General features: G+C 40.1%; 2 protein-coding genes across 2 annotated transcripts in view; one reads left to right on the top strand and one right to left on the bottom strand.

Moving 5' to 3' along the window:
- LOC126457861 (uncharacterized) overlaps positions 1 to 15,182 on the top strand; it is a 93,515-nt gene that overhangs the window by 62,607 nt on the left and 15,726 nt on the right. The window lies entirely within an intron of this gene.
- Positions 2,090 to 15,182, bottom strand: part of LOC126457860 (phosphoribosyl pyrophosphate synthase-associated protein 2) — a 135,064-nt gene continuing 121,971 nt past the window's right edge. Inside the window, exon 9 of the transcript XR_007585538.1 lies at positions 2,090 to 2,712. The gene's annotated coding sequence lies outside the window, so the exon portion shown is untranslated. The remainder of the gene's footprint in view (positions 2,713 to 15,182) is intronic.

The raw sequence follows: 15,182 nt of genomic DNA on the forward strand, positions 1-15,182 counted from the left end.
CTTCAACAGCTGCTTCATTATGCAAGCCATGTGGATACTCCCAGCACAAGTTTCACTGAAATACACAGGTGGGACTTGTCTCTCCAGTACACCTCTCTCCCTTTCTCTGTTCTTCCCTGTCTCTCCCTGTCACCTCCACCTTCCTCTCCTTTCCTCCCCTCCCTATGCTCTCCCTCTCTCTACCTCTGATATGTTCTATCCTCTAAACTCCTTTCAGTTTGTTCTGAAGCCACTAAGTCACCTTGAGATGACTGGTTTTTTGTTGTTGTCCTCATCATTTCATTATCATTCATGAAAGTGTGGGACTGGACTGAGGAAAAATGGGAATTTGTACGGGTGCTGATAACAGTGCAGTTGAGTGCCTCACAAACCAAACATCATCATCATCATCATCATCACCACCACCACTAAGTCGCCTGATAAAGAGCTGCCTCACACTATCCCACTACCTGCTCCTCACCTTGTGCATCATTCCTCACCCCGTGCATCATTCATCACCCCCTCCCTACCTCCTTCTGCCCTTGCAGCTGCTATCAAAAATCAACAGTCAGTCTCACCATGGCCATGGGTGTGTGCATTTTGGTGTCTGTGTTGTTGTGTGCATTAATTTGGATACTTCTACTAGAGAAAGGGCAAAAGCTCAAAAACTAGTAAGATACTGTTTATGTTGCGTGTTTCCATGTGCCATACATCAGTCAGCTATAGGTGAGTGGTTGTCTCTAATTCAGAGCTTTTTCTCTTGTGGTGGCTGGGGACTAAACTAGTAAATTCCTCATAATGCTTAACATCTATGGCAGGAAGCCATCTTCTGGATTCCATCCTATTACAGCTTGTACTGATACCAAATTTTAGATTCTGTGTCCAAGTTCATGGCTCATTGCTTATTTATTAATCACTGAAATGTAAAGGATTCCATCCTATTACAGCATGTACTGATACCAAATTATAGACTCTGTGTCCAAGTTCATGAATCATCGCTTATTTATTAATCATTGAAATGTAAAGTGTATCGTATGAACCAGTTGTCAGATAAGAATTATCAGCTGTTACATAAGATTTCTGTTGTAAGACAGATGGTACAATTATCCATAGAGAATCAATATAAGTCAGTTTTCACTGGCATGAAGCTGTCCAGAAATCATTGGTTCTCAGAGTGACTGCACAACATTGTTTACAGTGGTATAAACAATGTCATCATTTGTCTGAGGAGCTACTTCTGAAGGTCAAATTGTTGGTTTTACTCTTATGGATATCAAGTAACTGACAGATGTGACAACAGAAAAGGTTTTTTGCTGTTCTGAGACTATTATTTGCTTGGAGTTTTTGGTTTTAGTTACAGTATATCTCTTATTATGCTTGTGTATACTGTTGTAGGTATGTGTGGATATATTGTACTGAAGGTGCAATTAATCAATAAAAGAAAACAATTGAACTTGAAGTAATTATAGCTTGAAGCTAATAGAGATGCACCAGTGTCTGAATCTGTGTCTACTGCTGTACGCTAAAAAAGTTTGTGTCATGAATAAGCAAAAACTGTCTTGCTAATGCTCACAAGTCTTAATTACTAGAGCACAAATTGCTGTTCTTATTGTACCTCCAGTCTTACATAACATGGGCATATACCATTCAGTCTTCACCAAATATGTCTAGCAATAAAACTTTAAACTAAAAAGAATATTAAATCTGTAGTGATGAAATCTCATTGATCTTGTAGAGCAGAAGCAACTGCCGATATCCTCCAGTTGCCTGTAAAACGTTTACTGTTCATAAATAGGAACTTGTACTGGATCCTTGGATACTGATTCTGTACAACTCAGTGCACATTTGGTTATATGATGCACAGCCATTCACAGATTTCTATTAATAACAAGAAATACTTCTAAATTCTCTTGACCGTGCTTGCAGATCCACCAGAAAACTTCATCAATCAAATGTCTGAAGTTCCCATAGAAGCTTCATGCAATTTACTTCCTCAAAATTCAGTTCAGAAAATAATTGAGATCAACTGAATTACCTTTTTTAGAATTTCCATATATTCTCACATAGGTTTACATTGATAAAATCTGAGATCTCTCTCTCTCTCTTTCTGTATACAACTCTGTACCAGTTTATTTTTTACAAAATGGTGCCCAACAGTTATGTGCATCTGGTATGCATAGGTCCATACATTTACACTCCTCTACAGTGAGCCCTTTCTTTGATTGCAAAATTTTTACTATAGCCAACTGCATGCCGGTGATCAACTCTATTTTTCAAAGTAAATGCATCTCTCCCACAGGCAAAATGTGCTGACTTGACATTTTTTACCAATTTTGGTTTTAACAATTGAAGGTTCATTGACCTGTCAGCTAACTGGGCTGGCTTTAAAAAGATAAACAAATAAAATATCTCAGACTGGCACAGATTTGGCCAGAATATTATATGACCCCTCGTGGGAGTGAAAATATTGTGCACAACTTTTTACAGACCCACTCTGCACTAGCTACAACTTTTATTTTGAACAGCAATTTAGGGAAAGTTGTATTAGTAAGATGCTCTCATCAAAAATAGCATGTATCTTACTTAATTTTTAGTAGCAAGTTCTGCCCTACTTCTCCTCTCAGGTTGGAATGTAATTACCAATCATCTTTTACAATTGCCAATTGGTATGTCCAGGGAACTTTTAGATTTCTGACCATCTGAGCTAAGACTCTGAGGAAAACCATGGAAAACCTGTAATAAGATCATCCAGTGTAAGTTACATTCATCCTTCATTAATGATCAATCATTTTCAGTCATTATTAGATGTTACAATTACATGTAAATTTGATCCTTGAATATTAAATCTCAATGTAGCTCATAATTCTTAATTTCAACTGTTACTGTATTTTTAATCTTTTGAACAAAGATGTTATTCTCACAGAGAAGCTAGGTGATGCATGATCTGGTTGATGTTGAAACATGTCTGTTCGCCTCAGCACTGCAACCTGGGTGAGGTTGTCGTTGGGTCAGGATTGGGTTGGCTCGTGCATTGAACCAGGTGATTATGGTCTTGCATCGGGATCAGGAACGGGGTATGGTGGACATGAAAAAAAAATGAAAAGTACAACATTTTGACCTCTTACCCATTACACTCTTGTCTCTGAATGAATGGGGTTAGTGGATTGTTGTGCAAACATGTTTCTGCCCCAACATGGTAGATTCGGATTGACTTTCACTTTATATCAGCTGGTAGATTTGTGTCACTCATAGAACACTTGTTTTATGTCAGCGTAGGTATCATTTCCAGTCAGTAGTATCCATTGTGTATTAATCCCAACATGACTTAACTACTAGAAACTTTCTCTTCACTAATTCATATTGCTCGTACCCTATCAACAGTCACAAGCTGTCCTCAGGCACTCACAAATACACTTCAGTTCTTAATCAACTTTTTGGAAAAGGTAACAACATTCATATGTACTTACTTTGCTTGTCCATTTTGTTATTATTACAATGCCAATTACTTCATTGACTTTTGTCAGATACCAATAGGTTAAGCAGTCAAGCACTACTCATTTAATAATCCTTTTGAGCCTGCATCTGAATCTAACATAACCCACATAAGCCACCATTAGTTTATCAGATTACACTACATGAAAAGGTTGAGACCACCTATTAAAAGTCAAGCCAACCACAATAATATGACATGCACACCCATGGTCTTTGTTAGGGCCAATACCATAAGAATTACTCCTTGACCTGACTTATATCCACAATGTTGAGCGATTTATTGTCCCAAAATTATTTGGGTACTTATATTTTCTAGCAATAAAATTAAAAAGCATAACTGCTTATCTTATAATTCTATAAATCTTTGGCTTCATCAGTATTATTGTCTTAAGCATTATACATATATAATATAGCTGAAAATTAATTTCTGAAAAGGAAACATCTAAATTCTATATACATAATTATAACTGAACTAGCAGTGGTTTGGCCACGGTTAACAAGTGAAAAAGAAATCATTACACTACTTAATAGCACTACCAATTTCTACTACTAAAGAAAGTCAAATTAATGAAATTCACTAATCTTACAACTTAAACTTCATTTGAATTAGTCCCCAAGTCTAGAAATTCTTCATATGTTCTGCACTTATCTATCACATCCATTACACATCAACTTCCATCTCCTTGGATGTATCCTGCTACTTATTCAATCTTTTGTCAGTCTGAATATGCTCGTGGTAACACTCCAATAAATCTCCTAATAAATACCACTGGATTCAATGTCCTTTTGTCAGAGAAAAATATCTGAAATTGCCTGTGTTTCAGCATATCTTACTCTAAGATCAATTTTCCATAATCATTAGATGGTGACATACTTCCAAAAGTATGTTCATTTGAGCTTATGCATGGGTACTGCTCCACACCTGCAAGTCACATACAGATCTGTGGCTAGGGGATTGCGGTCCCCATTCTGGGTTAATTTCATTCCTACCTTCCCTAATCGCCCATTGCATTTCCCTGAAACCATGTGGACATGCTTGTACATTTTATGTAACTTCTCTTTTCCATTTATCAAATTCTGTCCATAATTCGTCAAGCACTTCCTCCAGATCCTGATCCATTTAACTAGATGTGGGTAAACCTTCATGTACTACATTCTCCATAGCTTCTTTGATTCCTTTATCCATTCAAGGTAAAACTTGCTGCTCCTTGTTCGACACCCAGTCTTCTAACAGTTGATTAAATTTATTGTTTTGTGCTTGGAACTTTTATTCCATTAGCCCTTCTCATCTTGAAGCTATCTTCTTTGACATTAAGGAAAGTTTCTGCACTTCTGCCTCCATCATCTGTTGTCTTCCCTATATGGTTTCGAATTCCTTTTTTAGCCTGTTCATCTCTATCAGAAACTGTTATTAAGTTTGCTCTAAGCTTGTTATCTCCCTCTTCATTTCTGCTTGTTCATCCATCAGAGTACTAATTTCATGTAATACTTTGGTAAAATCTTCCTTCATAGGCAGCCCATCTACGTTTTCTGACAAATTCTTCACTTTGGTAGACAACTCTACTTGTTCTGGTACTAAATTATCCACCGCGGTTGATAAATTCTCCATGCCCGTTTGCTCCTTAACTATGTTGTTCACTGTTACTACCATATTTGCCTGCTCTGTGGCTAAATTTGTCAAGTTGTTGAAATGTTTGCCTGCCCAGTGCCCAAATTTGTCACACTTGTAAAAATATTTGCCTGTGTAGCTGACATATTTGACTGTTCCGTAGCTAAATTTGTCACTGTAGCCATTAAAAGTTTAATCTGCTTCCATAATTCTGCCAAAGGATCACTGCCCTCTCCTTGTCTCATCCCTACTGCTTACTCTAAGTTGGGCTCCTCACCATTTCAGCTTCTCGCTCCCTCTGCATTTTAGAATATGATCTAGTCTTCACCATAACATGTAAAAGTTCCTTTAGTCCTCACCTAAGTACTCTCAGATTGCACAAAACCTGACCTTATTGCAAAAAATATCACTGACACATAGTTTCCTATGTTGTTGTTGTGGTCTTCAGTCCTGAGACTGGTTTGATGCAGCCCTCCATGCTACTCTATCCTGTGCAAGCTTCTTCATCTCTCAGTACCTACTGCAACCTACATCCTTCTGAATCTGTTTAGTGTATTCATCTCTTGGTCTCCCTCTACGATTTTTACCCCCCACACTTCCCTCCAATACTAAATTGGTGATCCCTTGATGCCTTAAAACATGTCCTACCAACCGATCCCTTCTTCTAGTCAAGTTGTGCCACAAACTCCTCTTCTCCCCAATCCTATTCAATACCTCCTCATTAGTTATATGATCTACCCATCTAATCTTCAGCATTCTTCTGTAGCACCACATTTCAAAAGCTTCTATTCTCTTCTTGTCCAAACTAGTTATTGTCCATGTTTCACTTCCATACATGGCTACACTCCATACAAATACTTTCAGAAGTGACTTCTTGACACTTAAATCTATACTCGATGTTAACAAATTTCTCTTCTTCAGAAAAGCTTTCCTTGCCATTGCCAGTTTACATTTTATATCCTCTCTACTTCGACCATCATCAGTTATTTTGCTCCCCAAACAGCAAAACTCCTTTACTACTTTAAGTGTCTCATTTCCTAATCTAATTCTCACAGCATCACCCGATTTAATTAGACTACATTCCATTGTCCTCGTTTTGCTTTTGTTGATGTTCATCTTATATCCTCCTTTCAAGACACTATCCATTCCGTTCAACTGCTCTTCCAAGTACTTTGTTGTCTCTGACAGAATTACAATGTCATTGGCGAACCTCAAAGTTTTTATTTCTTCTCCATGGATTTTAATACCTACTCCAAATTTTTCTTTTGTTTCCTTCACTGGTTGCTCAATATACAGATCGAATACATCTGGGAGAGGCTACAACCCTGTCTGACTCCCTTCCCAACCACTGCTTTCCTTTCATGTCCCTCAACTGTTATAACTGCCATCTGGTTTCTGTACAAATTGTAAATAGCCTTTCGCTCCCTGTATTTTACCCCTACCACCTTCAGAATTTGGAAAAGAGTATTCCAGTCAACATTGTCAAAAGCTTTCTCTAAGTCTACAAATGCTAGAAATGTAGGTTTGCCTTTCCTTAATCTAGCTTCTAAGATAAGTCGTAGGGTCAGTATTGCCTCACGTGTTCCAATATTTCAATGGAATCCAAACTGATCTTCCCCGAGGTCGGCTTCTGCCAGTTTTTCCATTCGTCTGTAAAGAATTCACATAGTATTTTGCATCCATGACTTATTAAACTGATTTCCTATATGCATCACAATTATCCCTTTTCCAGTCATTAATATCTAAAGACTGTATCTACATATAACACCTTAATAATTAATTATTAAAAGCAGATATTGCAATCTAGTTCAGGTCTCGGAAAAATTCCAGAGGACAGATTGGTGTAGGCAATGAACTAGCATGTCATTCTTGCGATTGCCTTAACTACAGACTTGATAAGTGCAAAATTTGTATGTGATGGACCCACATCATTATGGCTGACTGTATGACTCAGATGCAGCTTACACAAAATTAGCAGATGTCCACTTTGAAAGTATCCTACTCTTCAGTTATTGAAGTTAGTTCATCACATATGAAACAGTATAACAGTTGTAAAACAAGGCTGTACATATTAATAGTTATTTTTTGATGTCTTTGGTACAAACAACAATAGATGGCTGGAGACTTTTGATGAGTAATTTCTTCCTTTAACAGATATAGAGGATAATAACATATTTTGTACTCTATTTTTTAAAAGATACTAATAAAAGATTCATTGTTCTAATGTTAAACAATAATTATCTTATAAACATACATATAAGGTAAACGGGTGATTCAAAAGCAGTCCCTTAAGACCATTGTGTAGAAAAACAGTCTGACAGCAGAGTTATGCAGACTGTCAGTAATGTGTCGAAAGTGTGGGGATCGAGATGTTACATACAGTAACATCGAACCCAACATTAAGTATTCACTCATTTATAACGAATTAACTTTATTTTGATCATCTCGGTACAAACACACCTGCTTGAATACAGAGTTTGGAACACACTGCGATCAACAGTTTTCAAAGAAGTTCATTCTCAAAGATGAGGCGGTCGACTCTTGCAGTCAATAACTGCCACAGAGACCCCATCGGTAGTGCAGAGCATGGTAAGGAAGATGAGAGGCGTGTGTGCACCCGAACGGATGATGACACAGGTGCGCGTGACCGATCGTGTCGTGACAGGCGCTAGTGCGAGGCGCGATCGGGCTGTTTCTCGATGTCTTGGTAGGCGCAACCAGTGGAAGGAAGGAGGCATGGAAGGCGTCCACAGGTTGACTGTGCTATGCTGCTGATGGCACGGTGGAAGCAGAAGGTGGCGGCGTGTCGGTGGGGAGAACATCGTCGTGCCGAGGCCGTGCGGAGCAGCAGGGTTTTGATCCGATCAAAGGCCCGGAGTGCATCGAAGATGCGATGCGATGTATTGCCAAAGTATTTGCTGGTGAGTTCCGCAGTAAGTGCAACGTGTCCGGTAACAATTTGTTATTGGCCGTATGACATAAAAGAGCAACCATGCTGTGGCTTAACAGGTTGCGTAAGAGATGCCGGATGAGCAACACTCTCGGTAATGACAGAGTTATAGAGGCGCTTAATGTCGCAGCAGGGGAGGAAACAGCAAGCTGCACATGACTGACCTTGGCAACAGATGACTTCGGTGTAGATAGAAGCGTCACCTCAGAGTCCGTGGATGGTGAGTGTGTTACAGCGGTAGATGGCAGGATGTTCCTACGGAGTTGACAGTGTCAGTGTTTTGATGTGTGAAACAGCCATGATTGAAGGTTGGGGGACGTGGCCGTGAGCCCTGTGCATGAGGCATGGTCACGGCGAGAGGTGGTGGAAGGCGGACGTGGTCGGCGAAACCATAGTTGGAGCAGGAACATGATGAGACATAATGTGAATGTGAAGAAGTCAAATCGACAGATGAACTACTGGTCTGTTGCGGAGAGGCGACACAGTTCGATGGAACTGGAGCTGCATGTGTGCTGTCGCTGTCGGCACTGCGATTGAGTCATAAGGCTGCAAACTGCTCGCGCAAAACTGCTGCACGATCATGTGTCGGAGCGGAAAGATGGTCCCCCGTCGAAGCAGAAATGGCAGATGCGTTGGTCGTCCATTGCGAAGGAAGTGAAGAGGGCGAAAAGCAAGCAGCACTGGAATGCAGCTGGTTATGCTGTGGCACAGAAATGAAGTGTCTGGAACTACCAAGGAAAGGTGGCAGTGGCGTAAATAAGTTGCTTGTATCACATCAGTAACGTAGAATTTCCACTTGAGGCGGCGTGATGATGACAGTTGTGACTTCTGGGACATAGATCCATGTAGCGAAATCGTCAGGGTATTAGTTGTAGCTGGTAGTAACGGCAAAGGATCGTCAGCAGTCGGAGGCGGAACAATGACAGGTGCATCTCGTTGCATATCGTGCTCGGTTGGTGTCGGCTGCAGCATATGTAACTCATCTTGTACCAACAAGTTGTATGTCACAATTTGCTCATGTAGCTGTTGCAGTTGTTCAGGCGAAAATGTATGTCATGAAGCAGTCTGCTGTATATCACTGAGTAAGATGAGGTCAAAATCAGAATCTGTCTCTATCAAAGGGTAACCTGGCGTACAAGACAAGGTCGGCGGCACAGTATTGATGTAACAGTTCGAGTAGAAGAGATCGTGTGTGCGATCACGAATGTGAAATTCAGTACTCGGTGGCGGCGGAGTGAGAACATGTTCACTGCTGTATGAAGCATTGATGCAGCTGAAATCATCTTCTAGGGTGGGTGAACAAGTTGCGGGCGCGCTCGAGTAGTGAACGGCCGGGCGGTAAGTGTGTATAGTGTCGGCGAGTTGTTGACAAGATGCGGGTGTGGTAGCCGTGGCAGGATTGCATGTCGCGCAGCTGTTTGTTTTGACTGGGTCGAGGTCAGTGGGCCAGCAGGCAGCGGCAGGGATGTCTCTGTCGGTAGCAGTCGAGCAGAGTCGGTGCGGCTCGGGTGCTGCGCAGAGGGAGGCATGGCACGTCCAGTGTTGCACTGAGAAACAGTCGGCATTGTCGTCAATGTAATTGGTGCATTGTCATTGATTGGTAGGATGCCCTTGATGAAATTGTACCTGTGATGTTGGTGACAGGCGCTGAATTAAAGCGGCTTTCGCTCTGGTGTACTTGTCACTCAAATTGTCACAGATAATGTCCGTAGTTATATAATGATAGTCCTTTAGGTGCCTGAAGAGTACGAGGTATTTTTCACTTTCGTCGGTGATGCCATAAGAGGAGAATATATACTCTGTGGCCATGAACCACATTGGAAGTTTGTCTGAGACAAATGTTGGTAGTTGAATGCTGCAAATGAGGGGCAAGTGTGGAGAAGCGGCAGAAAAGTTGGTGTGAACATTCGAACTCTGGAAGACGGACTGTGCAGAAACCAGGTTGAATGAATTTGCACATGGCGCAGAAGACACGGTAGCCATGACGAGCGTTTGTGAATTCGACCAGGCATGCGATTTAGCCATAGTTCGGAGTTCGTACAAACTGGGATTTGCAACATAGTCCCCGTTTGTTGCAGTCCATTGTTTGGCATGATTGTCCGGTAATGAAGCACTGCACAAAGTTAATTCATTACACAAAAGCTAGTCAAAATTGTCCAAATTAATCGGCGAAGGAGCACTGCACTGTCCGGAAGTGAAATTACCGACGCGTTGAGCGGGTTTTGACGGATGACATGTGCGCCTCAGTCACATTGTCGATGTGTGAGAAGGTGACGAAAGTTACCAAAAAGCACAATTCACACAAGAGTCGGTAATTTACACACTAATTACACTTCCTGTACACTGGATCCAGATGTGGCGCAATGCGAAATCGATGGACGTAGAAATCCGACAAAGGGTTGCTGCATTGTTTGTCCATGGCGATGTTCCAGTTCACATTTCTGGCATCATAAGCGGTGTTCGTGAGTGTCGGGGTCACCAGTGTGGGGATCAAGATGTTACGTATGGTAATATCGAACCCAACATTAAGTATTCACTTGCTTATAATGAATTAATCTTATTTTGATCATGTCAGTACAAACACATCCACTCGAATACAGAGTTCGGTACACACTGCGATCAACAGTTTTCAAAGAAGTTCATTCTCAAAGATGAGGCGGTCGACTCTTACAGTCGATAACCGCCACATAAGTATAACATGTCAGGGCCAGGTGGGCAAGAAAATGTGGTCACAGATTGGACCATTATGTGAGACACAATTTACTGAAGTGTTTGGGAATATAGTAGCAGAACAGTGTACTGCAACTAATGCTTGTAACTATCAGAGCACAGAAGACAAAAGAAAGAAAAGAATTTAGGAAGTGAGACTGCTCAGTGATTGAGTAAGAAAGCTCCCCAGCAATTCTGCATATCAGATGAAGAGATAAAGCAGGACATGATAAGACGGCAATCAACTATGAATGTGAAACTTCCCTGCAAATTAAAAGTGTGTGCTGAACCAGATCTCCAATTCGGAACCTTTGTCTTTCACAGACAAGTGTCCTACCTCGCCTGGCGGAGCTATGAGGATGGGTCTTGAGTCATAAGGTCAGTCATAAGGTCCTGTGTTTGAGTACAAGTCTGGCACACAGTTTTAATCTGCCAGGAAGTTTCATATCAGTGTACAGCCTGCTACAGAGTGTAAATTCATTCCAGAAACAATCCCCAATGCTGTGGCTAAACCGTGTCTCCACAGTATCCTTTCTTCCAGGAGTGCTAGTCTTGCAAATTATGTGGCAGAATATCTCTGAAGTTTGCAAGGTATGAAATGATGCACTAAAACTATGAGGATGGGCCATGAGTCATGCTTGGATACCTAACTTGGTAGAGTACTTTCCTGTGAAAGGCAAAGGTCCCAGGTTCAAGTCCCAGTTTTGCACACAGGTTTAATGTACCAGGGAGTTTCATATCAGTGCACGCTACACTGCAGAGTGAAATTTCATTTTGAAAACTATGAATATATTTACAGCAGATGAGATTTGAAAACTGTTACATGGCCACAAATAACACATACAACACACATTATAATGTAGAATGTATCAGTTAAACAAAAGCTGCACAGATGTCTGCTGTTTGTATGGGTATATTTAGCTGTTTATTGTTTTGTAATAGAATGCTAGGAATTATGGATAACATTAGAAGAGGATGAACATACGAACAGATGAAAAAGATGCTTGATCAGAACAGGGCATGATGGAGAGCCTCCAGTTGAAATCTATCATAAGACAGTTTTGTTAGTGGTCAGTGTATTAAGTCATCTGTGAAATATTTCTAAATGCCTTCTCTGTAAACTACTTGGAATGGATAGTTTGAAACCCCACTCATGAGAAATATATTTGATCTAGTGCAACAAACAGACCTAATCTCTTTGGGGATGTTCACGTCAAAACTGGTATCACTCACCATCACACAGTTGTGGCAACAATGATTATCAAACTGCAGAGGACAACTTAGAAAAAAGAAAAGAAAAGAAAAAGCAGAAAGGTGTATATGTTCAGTAAACTAGATAAAAATATCAGTAGTGCCTTATATAAACAAGAAACTTGAAACTTTCAGCACAGGACTGGAACATGCAGAGGAACTATGGCTCATGTTTAAAAGAATAGTTCACCATGTACTGTATAGATATGTACTCAGTAGAAAAGTTCATAATGAGAGGGACCCTCCATGGTATACAGGCACAGTAAAGAATCATCTAAAGAAACAGAGACTACTGCATGCAGATGTAAAACGAAGTGTTGGACCACAGAGAGATACTGAATAAAATGCATTTGGTTATCAACAGAGCAATGCGTGAAGCCTTCAATGACTACAGTAGCAGAATATTGTTAAATGATCTTTCAAAAAATCCAAAGAAATTCTGGTCATGTATAAAGGCTGTTAGTGGCACAAAAATTAATGTCCAGTCCATAGCAGATGAGACAGGAACCGAAATTTAGGATATCAAAGTAAAAACTAAAATGCTTAGCTCCATTTTCAAATTTTCCTTTGCCAATGGGAAACCCCAGACAATTGTCCCAGTTTAATCCTCATACCACGGGAAAAATGAATGAAATAAGTAACAGTGTCTGTGATGTTAAGAAACAGCTGAAATCGTTAAAATTGAAGAAAGCTCCATGTCCTGATGGAGTCCATATCAGATTCTTTACTGAGTTCGTGGATGAGTTCACTCCTCCTCTAACTATAATTTATTACAGATCATTCAAACAATAAACCATGACCAGTAGTTGGAAGAACAGAATAACCTCCCCTTCACTAAACAGCCTGGATTCTGAAAATACCAATCATGTGAAACACAACTCACACTTTTCTCACATGACATATTGAAAGCTTCCGATCGAGGTGGTCAGGTAGACACAGTATTTCCTGGTTTCTGAAAAGCATTTGACTCAGTACCACACCGAGACTCATTGCTGAAGTATGATCATATGGGGTATCAAGTGAAATAGTAACAGATTGGCACCTTCCTTTAAATGTTCAGAAATGAAAAATTGTGCACTTCACAAAACAAACAAAAAAAATGCAATATCCTATCACTATAATGTCAGTGAGCCACAGTTGGCATGAGCCAAGTCATACAAATATCTGGATGTAAAACTTTATAGGGATATGAAATGAAATGATCACATAGGGTCAAATATGGTAAAATACCGGCGTAGTGCTGTCTACAAAGGTGATTGCTTACAAATTACTTGTGTGACCCATTCTAGAATATTGCTCAAGTGTGTGGGACCCATACCAAATAGGAGTACATATATACTCCACACACACACACACACACACACACAGGGTGGTTCATCTGAAGTTTCGGATGAGATTATCTCAAAAACTATACATTGGGTAAAAATAGTGGGTAAGGCAAGTTCGTAAGCTCAAAGGGGGACATCAAATGATACTACACATGACCTCCAGCCCCTGCCCCCTTGGGTGGGGTGGGGACAACTATTAAATCTTAAATGGAAACACCCATTTTTAATTGCAGATTCGGATTCTCCATAAAGAAGTAATCAAGTTTTGTCTGAAACATTTTTTTAAACCATTGACAGAGGACACTGAAATCGAGAAAACAGTAAAATTGGGGAAGAACTCTGATTTATTTAGAATTATCCAAGAAAGATGCATCAAATCGATAAAAAATGTGCACCAATTCTTTCATTACACCAAATTAAGCTGTTTTTGTACAAAATGTACTGTATCCTACTTTTAGTGTTACCCAGGAATAGCGACATGGACATAGTAGAATGATGTACCCATGGGGTGCTTCATTAGTGTGAGTCCCTTGGCCTCTCGCATGTTGGGGTGCTTCATTAGTGTGAGTGCCCTTGCCTCTCACATGCTAGGGTGCTTCATTAGTATGAGTCCCCTTGCCTCTCACATGTTGGGGTGCTTCATTAGTGTGAGCCCCCTTGCCTCTCACACTTTGGGGTGCTTAATTAATGAAATTAGCCGCGACAAAATTGTTCAAAATTTTCCCCATTTGTTTCCATGCATAAAGTAAATTTTCTGCGAAAGCTGTCCATATGTTTGAGCAGCAAATCCCGTGGTATGGCTGCACACACTCTTTGAATGTGTTGCTCTATATCGTTTCAGGTTGTGGGCTGTCTGTCAGAAACAATATTTTTTAAATAACCTCACAAGAAAAAATCAGGAGATGTTAGGTCTGGTGAATCTGGAGGCCACTGAATTGGTCCACCAGGTCCTATCCACCGACCAGGGTACTGTCAATTTAAAATGTTCCACACATTTTTAGCATAATGGAGAGCTGCTCCATCCTGCTGGAACCACATTCGTTGCCTAGTTTCTAAATCAACATCTTCCATTAGCTCCAACAAATTATTGCAGAGAAGTTGTAAATAAGATTCCCCAGAAACCTTTTGATCAAAAAAATATGGTACTATCAAGTAACCAATTAAAATTCCACACCAGACCATTAACGACCATTTGTGTTGATTGTCAATGGATCTGTGCCAGTGTGGATTGACAGGGGACCAATAATGACAATCATGACAATTTAATTTGCCATTGTTTTTTGAATGTGGCTTAACCGGTGAACATAATGTATCTAAAAAAATCATTGTCACCTCTTATCATTTCCAAGGTCCATTGACAGAAATGCATGCGTATTTGCATATCTTTCAGTGTTAATGCCTGTGTCAGTGAGATACGATACGCATAATATTTATGTGCCTCCAAAATCCTCAAAATAGTTGATTTCGATATTCCAGTTTGTCTCTGAATCACATGAGTATTCATTTCGGGATCCAGTTGAACATAGGTGAGAATGATAAGGGTACTAGTGCCATTTTCATTGTATTCGCGATGATGAGGTGGACGGTGCGTGTATCCATTTCGAGCTCATTGAGTGCAATTTCGAATAATATTTTTGCTTGGATGTCATCTCTTTGGGAAATGATCCACATACAATTCTGCAGCTGCAGTGTAATTGTTATGTCATTCACCTAAAATTAAAATCATATTAACAATCTCTGTTGGAGGATAGTGAGACATGTTTCGCTAAAGAATAATTTACTTTTGTCAGTTGATGTTTATGATTCACAATTTGAAAGTGAAGTGATATCTGACCGCATTGCACTGACCTTTATACTGAGCCAT

The sequence above is a fragment of the Schistocerca serialis genome, chromosome 2 (genome assembly GCF_023864345.2).
Source record: "Schistocerca serialis cubense isolate TAMUIC-IGC-003099 chromosome 2, iqSchSeri2.2, whole genome shotgun sequence".
NCBI lineage: Eukaryota > Metazoa > Arthropoda > Insecta > Orthoptera > Acrididae > Schistocerca > Schistocerca serialis.